The sequence below is a fragment of the Eubalaena glacialis genome, chromosome 12 (assembly GCF_028564815.1).
Source record: "Eubalaena glacialis isolate mEubGla1 chromosome 12, mEubGla1.1.hap2.+ XY, whole genome shotgun sequence".
Taxonomy (NCBI): Eukaryota; Metazoa; Chordata; class Mammalia; order Artiodactyla; family Balaenidae; genus Eubalaena; species Eubalaena glacialis.
This window is the reverse complement of record NC_083727.1, coordinates 41991989-42010054: the sequence shown is the minus strand read 5'-3', so window position 1 is coordinate 42010054 and position 18066 is coordinate 41991989. Positions and strand designations below refer to the sequence as shown.

Here is an 18066-nt window from a genome sequence, read left to right as displayed (position 1 = left end):
GGCCCTCTATCCATTATAAATGTAGGGATAAAATTACTACTTTGTTTTAATTTGTGATTTTAAATATTATGTGTTTTGAGAGTGTGAAAGGTGAAGTGGGGAAATGAAAGATATCAAGCTATGAGTCCCCTTATTTCAGGGAGGATCACTACAGCTGTTACCACCCCTCCCTAGTCAGTTCCCAGCAAGGGTCTTTCTGCCCGGTGTCATTTGAGCCAATAGAACGAGACCGAGTTTGATTTAGAAGCAAAAGAAAGCTTTAGTCTTTGATCAGAGAGTGGAGAGGCACACACTAGCGCTTTAGAGTGCAGGATCTCCCCGCAGGGTTGTGGGCGGGGTTGCCTTATAAGGTTCTCATCAGCACGGGGGCGGCAGCGGCGTTCTCACAAATCTGGTGCAGCTGTGCTGCTCTCGCCTCTAGATCGCAGGCCCGGCGCAGCGTCTGCACACAGCCCACCGCCGCCATCTTGAATAGTGGTGTTGTGCGCAGCGCTTCTGCGCACGGCTCGCCGAGCTGTGTCAGCGCAGCTTTTCCGCGCAAGGAGCTCAGGCTTGAAGGGCCAGGCCAAGGCCTCTGCGAAACTAGACCCGACACAAAGGGAAAGAAAAAAAGGTTAGACTTTATTTTATTACCCAGATTCTGTTTCTATTTCCTGGGAATTGTTAATGGACTTTTGCCGGTGACGCAACTAGAGTGAAATCTTTGAAGATAGGAGAGTGTTTTGAAAACAGCTGTGTGTGTACGTGTGTGAAGGGCCGCATAGTATGCACTCACTAATTTTTTTTCCAATATATTATAATTTGTCAGACTGTTCATTTACCCAAACATATTTTGTATTTCCCAGAAAAAAAAAATAGTTATGTTTTCTTTACATTTCAGAAATTTAGGCGTTATAAAGAGAATGTTTACGAGGTGCTCTTAGATCTTTAAATCTTTTGTGACAGCGAAGAGGAAAAAGCAGGCTTTCCTGTGTGTTCTCGTTGATAAATTGCAAGCAATTCTTTGCCTGTGTTGATGAGGAAGAGATGGAAAAAAATAAAAACATGCCCCCTGATTCTGTTAAAAAAAAAAATCAATGATGAGTTTGTGAACATTTAAAGGTAACACTTGAGTTAATTTCATTTCAGTGAGTTTGACTACCATTTATCTCCCTGCTCTCAATGACAGGTTTTCTGTTGTCATTTTCCTGATGTTTGAAAGCGAGTTTTGCTGACCGCTGAGGACTGTTCTCCCATTAGCATTAGTCAGACATGGCTCCCGTGGTTCTGTCATGGCGCCCTGGAGTTTCCCTGACACTCCCTGTCCTTGATGTACGTTTCCCTTTTGGGTCTCAGGCTGTGCAGAGTGGGGCAGCACCTGTCAGAGATCTGATTGAGCTGCCTGGTGCTGTCACATTTCCCGGCTGCCCTGGCCAGGGAGGCAGATGTAGAAGGAAGTGCACACACTGGGACTTTTATGTGTTGTCAAGTTGGTTGGTAAACCTGCATTATCAGAGGAGATTTAGAGTGCATGATCTCCCCGCAGGGCTGTGGGCGGGGCTGCTTTATAAGGTTCTCATCAGCACGGGGGCGGCAGCGGCGTTCTCATAAATCTGGCGCAGCGGTGCTGCTCTCGCCTCTAGATCGCAGTCCCGGCGCAGCGTCTGCACACAGCCTACTGCCGCCATCTTGAATAGTGGTGGTGTGCGCAGAGCTTCTGCGCACGGCTGGCCAAGCTGCGTCAGCGCAGCCTTTCCGCCCAAGGAGCTCAGGCCGGAAGGGCCAGGCCAAGGCCTCTGCGCGCAGCGCCCTGTGAGCAAGTGAAACTAGACTGGGCACAAAGGGAAAGAAAAAAAGGTTAGACTTTATTTTATTACCCAGATTCTGTTTTTATTTCCTGGGAATTGTTAATGGACTTTTGCCGGTGACGCAACTAGAGTGAAATCTTTGAAGATAGGAGAGTGTTTTGAAAACAGCTGTGTGTGTACGTGTGTGAAGGGCCGCATAGTATGCACTCACTAATTTTTTCCCCAATATATTATAATTTGTCAGACTGTTCATTTACCCAAACTTATTTTGTATTTCCCAGAAAAAAAATAGTTATGTTTTCTTTACATTTCAGAAATTTAGGCGTTATAAAGAGAAAGAATGTTTACGAGGTGCTCTTAGATCTTTAAATCTTTTGTGACAGCGAAGAGGAAAAAGCAGGCAGCAAAACAAGTAGCTTTGCTTGGGTGAGCAAGCACGCCATGACTATGTATGGCTTCCTTCTGTGCCTTTCCTGTGTGTTCTCGTTGATAAATTGCAAGCAGTTCTTTGCCTGTGTTGATGAGGAAGAGATGGAAAAAAATAAAAACATGCCCCCTGATTCTGTTAAAATCAATGATGAGTTTGTAAACATTTAAAGGTAACACTTGAGTTAATTTCATTTCAGTGAATTTGACTACCATTTATCTCCCTGCTCTCAATGACAGGTTTTCTGTTGTCATTTTCCTGATGTTTGAAAGCGAGTTTTGCTGACCGCTGAGGACTGGTCTCCCATTAGCATTAGTCAGACATGGCTCCCGTGGTTCTGTCATGGCGCCCTGGAGTTTCCCTGACACTCCCTGTCCTTGATGTACGTTTCCCTTTTGGGTCTCAGGCTGTGCAGAGTGGGGCAGCACCTGTCAGAGATCTGATTGAGCTGCCTGGTGCTGTCACATTTCCCGGCCGCCCTGGCCAGGGAGGCAGATGTAGAAGGAACTGCACACACTGGTTATTCTATGTGTTGTCAAGTTGGTTGGTAAACATGCATTATCAGAGGAGATTTAGGGCAATACGGACAGAAAGAAACAGAAAATAAATACCTCTTTTATCCTATTAGCTAAAAAGCATTTATGGGGATGTATTAATTAGTAATTGGCAAATCATTTCTTGAACACCTGATATACCCAAGATAAAGTTCTAGGTCCAACGAAAGGCATGAAAAGAATAAGGTAGGAAACCATCCTCTCAAGAAACTTATAATCTTATAGTGGAAATAAGAATTATGTAATTGACCATATTTTAAGGTGTCAGTTGCCACCAAGAAGCCTATGGGAGCTCAGAGAGAAAAGCATCAGGGGCATTAAGAAAGTCGTTTTGGGGAAGGGGCGTTTAGGTGATTTATCAACCTTGGAAAAATATATTCCTTTTGGAACTAGGTTTGTAAAATTTTATTGCATGTTTCCATGATTACAGAATGCCTCAAGCCATCAGTGATATTACATGATAGCTTGTGTGACACTGGAGGGGTCTCTGTTAGCTGTACAAAAATCATTTGTCACAGGAGACAGACATTTGGGAAGATGAAGGAAAGAGGTACTGAAAAATAAAGAATGAAGAAAAAGGAACATAAAAAGGCTCCCATCACTCTGCCATATTTTATGCCTCAGAACTCAGTCATTAAATGCAGTACACACTTAAATGGAAGGGTTTACACAAAAGTATGAATACCAAGAGGCAGAATAATTGGAGGACATATTAGAGGCTCTTTGCTGCAATTCACCCTCTGACACCTAAAATTCATAACACTTTCATAGGCAAAGTACTCTCATCTCCTCGCAAGGTCCCTCAAATTCTCATCTCACTAAAGAAATAGCTCAAAATTCCAGAATTTCATTCTCCAGATCAGGTCCAGGTAGATGAAGTTCTGGTGCAATTCCTTATGCAAATTACGGAATTGCTAGAATCATTCCATTTCAAAAAAAAGGAAAGAAAAAGGAATATAAAGGATTCACATTTCAGAAATGGTGTAAGGCTATAATAGTATAAGGGAGCAGGTTGGTATAAGGAGGAAGGATGAAGCCATTGCCATAAGGAGTTCAGGGTGTCAGGGAGATTGGTTTATAAAGGAACTGGAGTAGAGGTTCATGGATAGCCTCCCTTTAGCCTTAAGGCTCATTTCTCCTGCTGCATTGAATGAGGAATGGGTGTCGAAATCGAACTTGGTTAAGCAAGCTGCCCCTTTCCTCTAACACTAAAACATCAATGCACAGGGTGGCCCAGAAACTTTATTTCTAGGCCTTGTGCATAGGACCCTGCAAACTCAAACAACTGCAGTGCTGAAAGGTCCCACTTCCTGTCATATCCATCTGCATAGTGCATTTCACTCTGCCTATTAACATTTGTCCCTTGTTCAGAGCAATGATGCTGCATAACACTGAGTTATTACGTAAAAGCTGTATGCTGCTGTGCTGATAATTGGAAACTTCCAACTTTATGTGGCCCAGTGGAACAAAGTAAGCCTGCTGGCTTTAGTGGTGTAATGCGTTTGTTTTAGAAGAAAGGGACATTTAAATTGAGTTTGGGTGCTTGCTTACAGGTTTGACTGTTAAGGTTCTTACGTGATGTGTTAACTGTGTAGAGGCTAACTCCAACTTGGAAATTACAAGGCCAACTCTAGGAACTAAATAGTATAAGGTAATGTAACACATGATTTTTAAAAATGAGCTTCTATATAAAGCATTATACAGAGTCTGTCAGAGAGTTTTAAAAATGTGTAAGACAATTCCTGCTTTTAAAGAGATTATATTTGTTAATGGGAATAACAGATAAGCAGATGCCCATATTACAAGGCAGACTATAATAGGTATAAAAAGAGAGATATAAGCAAAATGTCATAGAATCTCTTAGAAAAGCAATGAATCAGGAAAAGCTTCATGTAGGAGGGTGTTATTTAAAATGGGCATTGAGAAGCAGTGATCTGAAAAGAAACTTACTATTCTAGTCTGATAATAATAGAAGACCTGGGTGTAGGACATTGCAGAGTAGTCTTGGAGAATAAGAAATAGTTTACTTGTTCTAGAGTTGGGAATATCATATATATATGATATGACATGTGTAATATATATATATATATATATATATGTTTCTGAACTCTACCTACAACTTACTAATATAGAATGTCTGAAGATGAAACAAAACAATCTCTCTCACCTTCATCTCTTCTGGTTTGAAATCAACTTGAGTGTAGGTTACGTATGAGAGAATTATCAGGAGATAAGATTGGAATTTAAGTAGATGGGAGACTTATGGTATTGTCTCAATAAACTATTAATAATTTTTTTCAATAAACTATTTTTTCAATAAACTATTAATAAGTAACTGCTGAAATTTCCTGATCTGGATTGTAATATACTTGCACATTATGATAATCTTGCACATTAGGGGATTCAAAGGTAAATAAAATAGAATTCCTATACTCTAAAGACTCATAGTCTTGTAAGGGAAATAAAAACAGACAAAATGACAATTTAAGACAGTGTGATATATGGGAGTATCAGAGAGAAATTCCCACTATATTTCAGATATGAATCAAACATTTCCTTATTTTCACTCATTTGAGCCTATCCAGCCCCTGGGTAATTGAATGATCACATAAAATACTTTGACAGTTGAGGAGCACTATAAAAATTTGTCCCAAAATAAGAGAAACTGTAGGAGTAGGACCAATTAAGAGGTTAGTTATTGCAAAAGTCTGGGTGAGATGCTTAAATTTTGTTTCAAGTAGTAGTTCTCAATGAAAAATTCTAACAAAAAACCAGGAAAAGGTTATCTTTGCAGTGTAAATGGGATTGTATTGAATTGATGTCATTGATGATTTAATTGAATTTCTGATGAAGTATACAATCTGAGTCTCATGGATCCAGAGTAAATACTGGCTGACCTTGCTCAGGAAAAGGAAAAAGAGCAAAGTTTTTGGTCTGGGATCTGGGCATACTGAATTCAACAGACTGATTACATAGTAGCAACCTAGAGAAATGAGGTTTCAGCTTCAATCTCTTTACATGTTTTTTATCCTTGATTGGTTCCATGCTTAAAGACTGATTCCTGGGGATAGGCACCTATCTTTAACGTGGATTGCAACAGTAATAAGAGAACATGAAAGGATCAGCACATATCTTTCTGCACTCTGGGAAAAATAATTCCAAGTCCATGGACCAGTTATGCCAATTTCCAGAGGACAGCCCAGCCCAATGACCAGTACTCTCAGAATAAAAACTACATCTTCATCTCATATTGGAACCCAAGACACAGATTATGAGTATGAATTTTTATTGTGCTCATTAATTTTGAAAATACTTCCCTATATGTTGTCCTTCAGTTGCCATGGACTAAGGGGCTGGGCAGACTTAAATGAACGAAGGCAAGAACAAATTTTTTCATACCTGAAGTAAAGTAGGAATTTCTCTCTGATATTTCATATATCACACTACTTTTTTATGTGTTTATTTCTCTCAGCAGCCGGAGTCCTCAGAGTGCAGAGATTCTATCCTATTTAATTTTACACCCCCAGAAATATCTAGCATTGTATTTTTCAGAATGGTGATTTTTAATAAATGTTTGTCGACATAATTAGAATTAAATATACAAATTATTTAGTCATTGGTGAAATTTGGCAAAGATGCCCAGAGAATGGTTCTCCATATAGAATGGTTCTCCATATAGAATGGTTATCCATATATGCCCAGAGAATGGTTCTCCATATAGTTCTTAATATGATCAGTATGTTCTAAGAAATTTTAATGTGTTGAATCATTTAATAACAATGATTTTATTAGATAAGACATTATCATTATTCCCATTATACCAGTATAGAAAGTAAGGTCCAAAGAAACTAAGCAGCTTTCCTAAGGATACACAGGTGAGAAATAACATAGCCATAATGTATAATTAGCATATCACCAGGGTCTGAGCTCTTAACCACTTTGCTGTTGTTCATGTTAATTCTGTCAGTGTAATTTTTGTAACTGTAATTTACAAATTTTTGTGCCCCCTATATTTGTGAGGTGGTTTCTACAGCACGGAGGCTCTGTATGTTACCTAACTGCCATCACAAAACAACTGTGGAAGGCCAGCAGGGCAAGTGTTATCTTTATATTACAGGTGAAGAAACTAAAGCTCTGAGAGGCTGTGATTTCCCCCAGAGCCACAGAGCTCATAACTGGAAGAGCTTGCACTAGATCATGCTCTTATGATTCCAGTTGAACTTGGTTTCCTCATTTGTGTTATGGAGTTCCTACACTGCAGTGTTTTGTGAGTAAAGTAAAGTACCTTACTACAAAATATGCATCCAATAAATGTTTTCTTCTCAACCATTATTATTATGCTAACTTTATATCACATGATGACTAATATTGATAACACCTCTCAAAACAAAAGCAGATTTCTCTTTCAAGATTGGGTGTAGAATTCTGTATTACTTCCACGTGGGTAAAGCTTTATTTTCTTGATCATTCACCTATTTTTTTCTTTCCCTATGGTCAAGCTTGACTATTAGTGATTCTACTTGATCATTGTTTACATTGGGAATATACATATAAATTATGAAAATTATACTTCTGATTCCCTATTCATATCTTGTCTCTATGATGTTCTGAAATTAACATTTGTAGTATCTGGTGTACCTTCCATAATTAATTTTGTTGGCGTAGTTCTCAGACTCTTTGTTTCCATTTTTATGCTTTGTCATCAAGTTACCAAATTGTTGAAAACTTCACATTATTCTAGCTTTTTCATGTTTATGTGTGAAATTTCACCAGCCTTAGCTAGAGTGTCATCTTTGAGTCTTTGGCAAATACTGGAGTCAAATTCTTCAAGATTCGATTGACTATATGTACTGGCTGAATGTTTTTGAGATTGTTGACCATGTTACCAGCACCAGAAGTGAGTGTGAATTTTGTCCTAAAAGGGCAAAATAATATGGGCAAATAGTGTGTTCTCTGAGCATCATTGTAAAGAGGAGATAGTGTCATTAATTTTGTTAATGTACAATTGCTCAAATTTTTCTTGGCCCTGATCGCTTGTAAAATAGAGTTGCATTCATTTATTCATTTTTTAATGGAGCAAAGATAGTCATTTAAGCAGATGATGCTGGAACAACTGGATATCTATATGTAAATAAATGAATCAAGACACAGACCTTAGACCTTTCAAAAAAACTAACTCAAAATGGTTCATAGACCTAAAGTAAAATGCAAAAATATGAAACTCCTACAAGATAAGATAGGAGAAAACCTAGATGACTTTATGCTTAAACCTATACATAACTATAAAACAAAACAACTTTGAAAACCAAATGCAAACAGTATCAATGCCAGTAACAAACCAATAAAAATTAACAACATAATTTTAATATGATGAAGCCTGAAATTATCACTTTGCTGAAACCACTGTTGTGGTTGTAGAAGAGACTGGCATGGTGCAGGTTTTGTTAAGCTCCGTGTAACCAGGCTATCCCATTTTGTGCTGTGACATCTCATGGTTCAAATGCTTCCTTTTTTATTAAGTTCATCCTTTTCTCTTGTCCTTCAACCCAAATTGTGCTTTTTGTTGCCATTTGAATTGTAAATACAGGCACTAATGAGAGCACACATATTACCCAGCAGCAGAATCCAGATGACTTAAACATGTTTATTTTAATTATTTTAGGTTACCATAAATAAGAAACTCAAATTAGAAAAAAAGTCTCAGAGTACTCTCAGGATTTTGAAAATATATTTTTTTCTCCAGACAAATGATACAGTGATTGATTGGGAATTATTACATTTTTCTTAGGTTTCCATACATCAATTCATTTTTTATTATTTCATTTGAATCTAAATTCCTTTAATTACTTTCCAAAAGCTGTTAGGGTAATGCAAATAGGAGCTTTGATTTTTTTTCATGACTTCTAAGAAAAGTTTTTATAAGTTGTATTTTGGATATTGGAAATTCATCATAAACTTATTCCTCCATCAATGTATCTATAATATAGAAAATGTAGCCGAATCAAGTAATAATGTGGCAGAAGTAGTCATTAAATATTTGGAGGTCTAGTTTGCCTATGGTTTTAAATTGAAATAAAAATTGGCATATTACCTAATGTCTCTTTTTCTACCATTTTGTATATTTGCAGATTAGTATCATAATGACACAAGCTAAATGTGATTATTTCTAACCTTCTCTATTACTCTGAATGTAATAAGTTTGTATAATGAACAAAAAGCCATTTGAATCATTGATTTATTATTGCGGGTTTTGCCTTTGCTCATATCACAGTAGTAACCTCTTAGTGTCAGCCTGTTGATTATTTTGTATTATCTTACCATTTGAACTTCTAAGTAGTAAGAAATATACAAGTATTCCTGATTATTCATGTTAAAGATAGTACGTATTCTCTATGATTTTGCACATAGCAATGGGAATTATTTCCTACTTTTGCTCTTATATTTTTGATAAATGATAACATGCTTTTTATTTCACATTAAGCAATTTTACAACTAGACAGCTGTAGTCTATGGCATTATACATTTGCATTTATTTCTGTAGGGAGTTAACTTAGGTGGATAAGTTGGCAAATGTGAACAAAATAAATATTGTGAGTTTAATAAATGTACAGGTTTTGCCTCAAAATCTTGGCCAGGTCCAGTTTCATAGGTCATCCAGGACCTGACATGGATCAAACTGATTTGTTACCTCTGGAAAGTAAACTGAGTCTTCGCGGTGAACCTGTTCTGTATAGATGAGGAGCAGATTCTGTATATGGGTATTCTTATAGATATTTCAGCCTGCAGATTTGTACATTTGTAGAGAGTCTTGGACAGTATTTTCCCCCTTTAATGGGATTTCCTATGCTGACAGTCAACAAACATACATAGTCATTACTAAAAAGAGAATCTTGATTTGTTTATAATAATACAAGTTCCTAGTGGGGCCAAAATACTATTATTTTCCCACTTTTAATAGCAACTGCCATATCTAGAGATAGACTTTTTCCTCCCCCCCCCTCACCATTTTTCTTTCCTGAATTCTGTTTTGAGGCTCTCAACAGCTTTTTTTTTTTTTTCAAGTGAGATGTTTTCACATGCAACAAGAAACAACCACTAAGTAAGAACATAATGTCCTTGTGGTTACATGATTCCACATACAGCATTTCTGGTCAATTGGAAAGTTATCTCTGGTAACTTTACATTTTGAAAAATGAACATTAGGACTATTTTGAGATATATTTTTATGTTTTATTAGCTATATTTTAATTTTCCTTTTTTTTGCCTTCTTTTTTTGGTCATGATGTCTCTCAAGGCTTCTTCCTGTGTTTATACAAGGTAGCTCTTGCTCTTTATAAAACAGCCCCAGTGTGTGTGTGTTTGCATTCCTATATGTCTGCATTTTTATAGATAGTGAGTTTTTGCCTGTCAAGGAATTCTGTGTTAACAGCTCCTTCCTGAGCCAAAAGGAAGTTAGAGTTGGATATAAGCCTTGTAATCAGAGCAAAGAGCCTACGAGCTCCTCCAGCTGACTTGGATTCTATTGTCTTAACCTTTGTAAGAATTCCTGGAGAAAGTGAGGAGATACTGCACTGCCTTTCAGTCTCAAGGAATTGAAAGCCCCAAATGGGAATAAGGAACTGCAGAGATGTAAGGCACACATTTCCTGGGCATTGAAGTGGACAATTTTCATGTCATCGTAATATGTCACTCAGTACACTGTGCTACCAAACTCCACATTTCTTGGTCTCTCTTCAGAGTCTTTTTGATTGGCCATCAATAAGCAAAGGGAATGAGAAAGGCTCCCTTGAATTTCCATAGGTAGGCCAACCCTCTTTAGAGTTCTGACATTGTCTTTGAAAACAAAATAATGAATTCAAACATTGCAACATCTTGAATCCCAAACATTCCTGTAAATTTCCTTCCTTGCTCTGTTCAAAGCACCCATATTTTGTGTCTATTGTTGTGCTACATTAAGGAGTCTTGATTCATTTTCCCTCTGTATTTCCTTGTCTGCAGTAGCTCTTCTTATGTTTCATCTTCTTTTGTTAAGGTTTGTTTTATTTCTGAGATTGAATTCTCAACTTTATAAAGAGGAGGTGGCCTCACACTTATTTTCCTTTATTCTCTTTCAAGAGTGGTCACAGCATGCATTTTAGCTGTGTTATTCTTGGCAACTGAGTTCTGAATGGCAGATGAGTTGTTGTTTTCTAATTGCATCCTATCATGTAGCTATGTAGTTTTGTCTTCAGTAAGAGACTTCAAAAACTATGCTTTTGCAAGTAAATTCAAGTCTCTTTATTTTGAGTTAGGTTGCCCTTTGCTGTAGTATTTACTGAAATGTAGATTAAGTTCACTTGGCATATTTTATTGTACCTTTAATTATACACATCTAGCATTAAAGAACTGAAGCATATGACCCGAATTCTTGCCTGAAAGGAATCTCTCCGTCTAGTTGGGTGAAAAAAGTAAGGACTTTGAAAAAACTAATAACACCAATGCAAGTCTATTTTAAAAGAGTCATGACACAGGAGAGCTCTCACATGTACCAAATATAGTGTGTAAGAGTAGCTCTGCCCTTACAATCATGTGATAAGTGAGATTATAGTTAAGCTATTTTGAGTTTATAAAAATTCCAGTTGACCTGTGGGAGGAGAAAGAGCGATAACTAAGAATTCAAAGTCAGAAAAAGCTTGGGACCAGAACTGACCCCAGAGACTAGAATGGCTGTAGAGCTGAAGAATACCAGAAGAGACAAAGGTAGAGATGGGGAGGGTGGAATGAGGGTGGAGATTCTACAAGAGAAGATTCGATAGTATATCCTGGATGGGTCTCATAACCCTGGGAATAGATCCAAACCAAATTCAAGGCCGGTTTGCTCAGTGTAATTTAAGTGCTGCATTGGAAAGAGAATATGCCTTGGCAATAGAGACCTGAGTTTTTGTCATGGCTCAGCCACTTCTCAGGTATGTGACCCTGACCCGTTTTTCTCAGTTGTGAAACTGGGATGATAACTATGCAGTAATGCTATAAGGATTAGGTCTCCTGATAGGATTCCAGGCATATAGAAGATATTCACTGAATGGTGGCTATAGTTCTTGTTGTAGTTCAGGTAAAAAGAACAGGATCCTGTGTATTCTAGAGTTGTCATTGCAAGGCAGCCTTGAATTAAACTTTTTGTGTTTTAATATTTTGCATTTTGACATTTTTGATTTTTAATATTTTGTCTTTTTTCCCATTGCTCCCACTTTTCTAATAAGGGTACGATGAAAAAAAATGAGTCCATTCTTAGTGGAAACTAAGGAGAAAAATAATTTGCTATCAGAACCACAGAGTGAAGTGATTTTAGAGGACATTTTTCAGGCAGATCAGCTATCTGGCTGAAAAATGGGTAAATGGAGGGGACAAAAGACAACAATGGTACAGAGAGTGGTAAAGTCAGGTGAAGTGTGACTTCCAACCCTCTCCACTAGAGCTATTTATTTCCTTAGTTTTCGTTTTTGTTTTTCTTCTTTTCTCTCTTTGATACTCTTTGTTATCTGGGAAGGTTAAAATGGGGCAAGTTGGTCTTGCTCTTTGAGGTTCTAGAAGAATTTACCCTTGCCCAGTGCATTGGATGTTAGACACACTCAAGGGAAATGTTAAGTATTGTGAGGGCAAACTAGGGCAGATTTGGGGACAAGTCATGTGTAGGACATGATAGGGAGGAAAGAAAAGCCAGAAAAGCAGTGGTTCTTAAACCCTGCTTACAGTCATTTATAGTCCTTTGAAAAAACACTGAGGCTTGGGCCACATATTCAGAGATTTTGATATAATAGGACTGGATGGGACCTGGGCTTTGGTATTTCTGAAAAACCTCCCAGGTTGTTCTAAACTCCAGAAGGGACTAAGAACCATCAGTTTAAACTAAGGATGAAGGTGTAGGACAGATGCTTTTCGTATGTGATGCAAAACTCAGGTTAATAGAAACAGGGAATAAGAGTAGGTACTGAATGCTAATATACAGGCATGTATGCACATGCATGCACACCCACACATGCAGACTGCAGGTAAAAATCTAATCCTGATCTTGCTCCAGATCTTTGTAGCATGATGGATTAGCGGGCAAGCTATGTTTAAAGAACATTCAACATTTCTTCTGTTACTTCTTCTTCCCTACCTACCCCCACACCATGACTCCAGTTTCTCCAGCGGTTTACTCATGGTCTGAATTATGCATTGTGCATTACCTTTCCCTTGTCTTAGTTTTCTGGAACTTGACATATCATCTCCTACTGGTCCCAGTTTAATGTCACACAACTACAAGTTAGTGCGGGGAGTATTTGATGCTGCGTGTCTGACTGAAGCAGTATCTTTACTGTAAAGCTACTGATGGTGAAACTTCATAGATCTTTAAGTGAGGTCTTGCAAGTAACTTCAGTACAACTCGTGACACAAAAGGAATTGATATTGTGTGTGTGTTTTAGTGTCATTACCATAAAATATGTTTTAGCAATAATACTACGTGTTTTTATTTCCTTAAGTCTTGCCAGAAAATAATTCCAAACTCACAATATTTATCTGAGAAGAAATTACTTTTCTGTAACCTGGGTTTCTTTGATGGGATAATGGGAAATAATAATAAACACAAATTATTATAACTAATATTTATTTAGGACTTACCACATGTCAGGCATGGTTCTAAGTGCCTCACAAGTTTTACCTGATTTAATTCACATGATGTGACATATGAAGCATATACTGTTTAAGATAAGTAATGTTCCTGAGGCTATATAGCTAGTAAGTAGAACAATGAGGTAGGATACCAAAGGCAGTGAAACACTGCCTCAGCATACATTCAAGATTTTACAAATTAAAAAAACCTCTTGATTTCCTGAGTGAATCTACGTTTAATTAAAATTTCTTTGGCTTGATACCTTCAAATTTGTCTCCATTTTTATTCTAAACTTAAAATAATTCTTAATTTAAAAACATTAAAAATTCAATATAATCTGTGTTGTATGCAGACGTTTATGGTAAAACTCTCTACTTACTACTTACAATATAGAGATTTGATTTAGAAATCTACACCAAAACATAATAAACTGTTGTTTTAGGAAAGTATTTCTAATCTAGAATGTAATGTTGTATATATACTGTAAGTCCCTTACATATGAACGAGTTCCCTCCCACAGAGCACATTCATTAAGTCCAATTTGTTTGTAAGTCCAACAAAGTTAGCCTAGGTACCCAACTAACACAATCGGCCATATAGTACTGTACTGTAATAGGTTTATAATACTTTTCACACAAATAATACATAAAAAACAAACAAAAAATAAAGAAAACATTTTTAATCTTACAGTACAGTACCTTGAAAAGTGCAGTAGTACAGTACAACAGCTGGCGCTGCTTAACAGTACCAGCTACATCACTGCTGCTTTTATATTTGCTTCCAGACATCCTGGGCTTGAAATAAAGATACTGTATTACTGTACTCTATACGGTACTGTACAGTAAAGTACAGAAAAGCATAACCACTTGTAGAGGATGCACACACGTGACAATGTATGTCAGACACAGGAACTAACTTTTTTTCTCATACATATTGAGAAATAGGTATTTTGCATGATTGCATACCCTGTATATGTACTCTCAATAGAGACACATATTTGAGAATTTTCAGTGTCTCAGGATTCCAGCAAGAGTGTCTGAGATTTATCCAAAGGCTATATAGTTTTTTTAAGGTGACTGTTCTTGAAAAGAGAGTCATATTTCCTTCAGTGTTTGAAAGTTGTTTTTTTGTTTTGTTTTGTTTTGTTTTAGCAATTAGGATTTTATTTAGAGTTTACAAGAGTCTTGTGAGCAATAGTTTCTACATGATTATTAAAACACACAGGAACTTCCCGGGTGGTCCAGTGGTTAAGACTTCGCATTCCAATGCAGGGGGTGAGGGTTTGATCCCAGGTTGGGGAGCTAAGATCCCATATGCCTCATGGCCAAAAACCCAGAACATAAAACAGAAGCAATATTGTAACAAATTCAATAAAGACTTTAAAAATGGTCCACAACAACAACAAAAATACATGAGAGATGTCTGAATACCACCATCTTACATGCTATCATCCCTCATTTATTAAAAAAAGCAAAACACACAATAATTCACAGTGGTCAAATGACAGAACGCAAAATCAAAGAATAAAAGGGATAGTAGCAATAAACAAATGATGTTTACAGATAGTATGGGCATTTTTTGAGTGTCACTGAGAAAGAAAAAGCTGTTGGATCCATATCAGTTAAATAACCAAAAATTTAGTAAGACTTGAAACAAGATGGTAGAGTGAGTGCATTTATCTACCTCTACTCTTGCCCCAGATTCCTTGAGCTGAAAAGAAAATACTAATACTTCATTATGCTGCTAAAAAAAATTGATTCCTTTATTATAGCAGATATTCTTAGAAATTTTTGAAATGCAGAAATTAGCCTGAATTAGGGCAAAGGAGAATAAAATGGCTAAAGGTACTTGTAGGAGGAAACTGCACCAAAGGAGGGATTGCTGTCAGGGGAACAACCTTCTCAGTGTAAATATGAGGTGCAGAAGTGGATGTGCGATGAATCTTTATGATGAATAACTGTGGAATTGCGTTTGGAGCAGTTGTGTTGATTCTTTCTTTTTCCTCCAATTGTGCATATGATCACCCTGGAAAAAGTATCAATAGAAAAAAAAAAAAAGACACCAATTCTTTTTTTTTTTTTTTAAACATCTTTATTGAAGTATAATTGCTTTACAATGGTGTGTTACTTTCTGCTTTATAACAAAGTGAATCAGTTATACATATACATATGTTCCCATATGTCTTCCCTCTTGCATCCCCCTCCCTCCCACCCTCCCTATCCCACCCCTCTAGGTGGTCACAGAGCACCGAGCTGATCTCCCTGTGCTATGCGGATGCTTCCCACTAGCTATCTGTTTTACATTTGGTAGTGTATATATGTCCATGCCACTCTCTCACCCTGTCACATCTCACCCCTCCCCCTCCCCATATCCTCAAGTCCATTCTCTAGTAGGTCTGTGTCTTTATTCCCATCTTGCCACTAGGTTCTTCATGACCTTTTTTTTTTTCCCCTTAGATTCCATATATATGTGTTAGCATACTGTATTTCTTTTTCTCTTTCTGACTTACTTCACTCTGTATGACAGACTCTTAACTCCATCCACCTCATTACAAATACCTCCATTTCATTTCTTTTTATGGCTGAGTAATATTCCATTGTATATATGTGCCACATCTTCTTTATCCATTCATCCGATGATGGACACCTAGGTTGCTTCCATGTCCTGGCTATTGTAAACAGAGCTGCAATGAATATTTTGGTACATGACTCTTTCTGAATTATGGTTTTCTCAGGGTATATGCCCAGTAGTGGGATTGCTGGGTCGTATGGTAGTTCTATTTTTAGTTTTTGAAGGAACCTCCATACTGTTCTCCATAGTGGCTGTATCAATTTACATTCCCACCAACAGTGCAAGAGTGTTCCCTTCTCTCCACACCCTCTCCAGCATTTATTGTTTCTAGATTTTTTGATGATGGCCATTCTGACCAGTGTGAGATGATACTTCATTGTAGTTTTGATTTGCATTTCTCTAATGATTAATGATGTTGAGCATTCTTTCATGTGTCTGTTGGCAATCTGTATCTCTTCTTTGGAGAAATGTCTATTTAGGTCTTCTGCCCATTTTTGGATTGGGTTGTTTGTTTTTTTGTTATTGAGCTGCATGAGCTGCTTGTAAATCTTGGAGATTAATCCTTTGTCAGTTGCTTCATTTGCAAATATTTTCTCCCATTCTGAGGGTTGTCTTTTGGTCTTGTTTATGGTTTCCTTTGCTGTGCAAAAGCTTTTAAGTTTCATTAGGTCCCGTTTGTTTATTTGTGTTTTTATTACCATTTCTCTAGGAGCTGGGTCAAAAAGGATCTTGCTGTGATTTATGTCATAGAGTGTTCTGCCTATGTTTTCCTCTAAGAGTTTGATAGTGTCTGGCCTTACACTTAGGTCTTTAATCCATTTTGAGTTTATTTTTGTTTATGGTGTCAGGGAGTGTTCTAATTTCATACTTTTACATGTACCTGTCCAATTTTCCCAGCACCACTTATTGAAGAGGCTGTCTTTTCTCCACTGTATATGCTTGCCTCCTTTATCAAAGATAAGGTGACCATATGTGCGTGGGCTTATCTCTGGGCTTTCTATCCTGTTCCATTGATCTATATTTCTGTTTTTGTGCCAGTACCAAACTGTCTTGATTACTGTAGCTTTGTAATATAGTCTGAAGTCAGGGAGCCTGGTTCTTCCAGCTCCATTTTTCGTTCTCAAGATTGCTTTGGCTATTCGGGGTCTTTTGTGTTTCCATACAAATGGTGAAATTTTTTGTTCTAGTTCTGTGAAAAATGCCAGTGGTAGTTTGATAGGGATTGCATTGAATCTGTAGATTGCTTTGGGTAGCAGAGTCATTTTCACAGTGTTGATTCTTCCAATCCAAGAACATGGTATATCGCTCCATCTATTTGTATCATCTTTAATTTCTTTCATCAGTGTCCTATAATTTTCTGCATACAGGTCTTTTGTCTCCTTAGGTAGGTTTATTCCTAGATATTTTATTCTTTTTGTTGCAGTGGTAAACGGGAGTGTTTTCTTAATTTCACTTTCAGATTTTTAATCATTAGTATACAGGAATGCAAGAGATTTCTGTGCATTAATTTTGTATCCTGCTACTTTACCAAATTCATTGATTAGCTCTAGTAGTTTTCTGGTAGCATCTTTAGGATTCTCTATGTATAGTATCATGTCATCTGCAAACAGTGACAGCTTTACTTTTTCTTTTCCAATTTGGATTCCTTTTATTTCTTTTTCTTCTCTGATTGCTGTGGCTAACACTTCCAAAACTATGTTGAATAATAGTGGTGAGAGTGGGCAACCTTGTCTTGTTCCTGATCTTAGTGGAAATGGTTTCAGTTTTTCACCATTGAGGACAATGTTGGCTGTGGGTTTGTCATATATGGCCTTTATTATGTTGAGGAAAGTTCCCTCTATGCCTACTTTCTGCAGGGCTTTTATCATAAATGGGTGTTGAATTTTGTCGAAAGCTTTCTCTGCATCTATTGAGATGATCATATGGTTTTTCTCCTTCAATTTGTTAATATGATGTATCACGTTGATTGATTTGCATATATTGAAGAATCCTTGAATTCCTGGAATAAACCCCACTTGATCATGGTGTATGATCTTTTTAATGTGCTGTTGGATTCTGTTTGCTAGTATTTTGTTGAGGATTTTTGCATCTATG

General features: G+C 37.2%; 1 long non-coding RNA gene across 12 annotated transcripts in view; it reads left to right on the top strand.

Annotated features, from left to right (window-relative positions):
• Positions 1-506: 506 nt before the first annotated feature.
• Positions 507-18066, top strand: part of LOC133102340 (uncharacterized) — a 730306-nt gene continuing 712746 nt past the window's right edge. For 11 of the 12 annotated variants that reach the window (XR_009702914.1, XR_009702915.1, XR_009702905.1 and 8 more), the window contains exon 1: positions 507-613. This is a non-coding gene — a long non-coding RNA (uncharacterized LOC133102340). Of the gene's footprint in view, positions 614-1759; positions 1837-18066 lie in introns of those variants that run through there. The other variant, XR_009702913.1, reaches the window with a different exon arrangement.